The sequence below is a fragment of the Pundamilia nyererei genome, unplaced genomic scaffold (assembly GCF_000239375.1).
Source record: "Pundamilia nyererei isolate P.nyererei 1_Seehausen unplaced genomic scaffold, PunNye1.0 scaffold00165, whole genome shotgun sequence".
Taxonomy (NCBI): domain Eukaryota; kingdom Metazoa; phylum Chordata; class Actinopteri; order Cichliformes; family Cichlidae; genus Pundamilia; species Pundamilia nyererei.
The window spans coordinates 1,138,978-1,140,182 of record NW_005187566.1 but is presented as its reverse complement, the minus strand read 5'-3'; positions in this window follow the sequence as shown (position 1 = coordinate 1,140,182).

The window sequence follows — 1,205 nt, the reverse complement described above, 5'->3', positions numbered from 1 at the left end:
TTCTGTTAAGAACACTTTAGTCCTAATGATCTATGAGTGTCCAGAAGCTATTGCAGGTAAGCTCATAAGGAAAAAAGGGAAAAAATCAGCATAAAAATCAATAAAATCAATAAAAGAAGCAAAGCATTAAAGAGCAAAGAGATGAAGCGTCCACACTCACAAAAGGGGAGGAGCCAGCACCCACGGTGGCAGAAAAGGTTGTTGCGGAGTGGGTGTGTACATATGGAGCCCCACAGTCTCTGCATAGTGACCAGGGCACCAACTTTGAGTCAGCTGTGTTCCAGGGGATGTGCGAACTGTTCGGAATCAAAAAGATGCGCATCACGCCGTTTCATCCACAGTCCGATGGCCAGGTAGAGCATTTTAATGCTACCCTTCAGAAGGCCTTAGCCACCACCGCGGAGCGCTGCCACTGGGACTGGGATATAATGATCCCATATGCTGTCATGGCTTATCGGGCAACTAAACACAGCTCCACAGGACTGACCCCAAACATTATGCTACTGGGGCGAGAGATAACCGAGCCTATTGACCTGGTCGCGGCTATTCTTGCCAGTTGATGACACCCCCAACTGCACTGCACCACAGTATGTGGTGCAACTCAGGGAAAGGCTGGAGCTTTCCCATCAACTGGCATGGGAGGCTCTTGGGAAATCTGTTGAGCATGCTAAGAGACAGTACGATAAGAATGTCTGTCAAGTTCAGTATCAAGTCAGCGCTGCAGTGTGACATCTGATCAAAGGGACCAAGAGAGTGCGGCACAAGGTTCGCCAGTTTTTGCCTTCCTATGAGGGCCCCTACTTCGTAGTGGGCCTGCTGGATGATGTGGTCTACTGCATTAAAAAGGGGCCCAGAGCAAAGGCAAAAGTGGTTCATCACGACAGACTCAAGCCTTATCACTCAAGAACGCCGCTGGGCAACAGCTGGGTCTTCCAAGACTCCGACCAGGCTGCACCTATCGAGGTGCCTCCTCCAGCGCTCGACAAAAGCGATTCTGACATCAATTTCGGTCCCTTCGACTTGTGGGAGGCCCCATCCGGGGTAGATCAACCAGATACTGGTGCTTCCCTGAGAACTGGCTCTCCGCCACCCGCTCTAGGAGACGGTAGCGGGTTGCCAGCCAGCCCTGTTCAGCCTTACGTGGATGAGGCTGAAGGACCAGGACATCACCCTTCCCTGCCCTACTTCTCTGACATCATCACTAA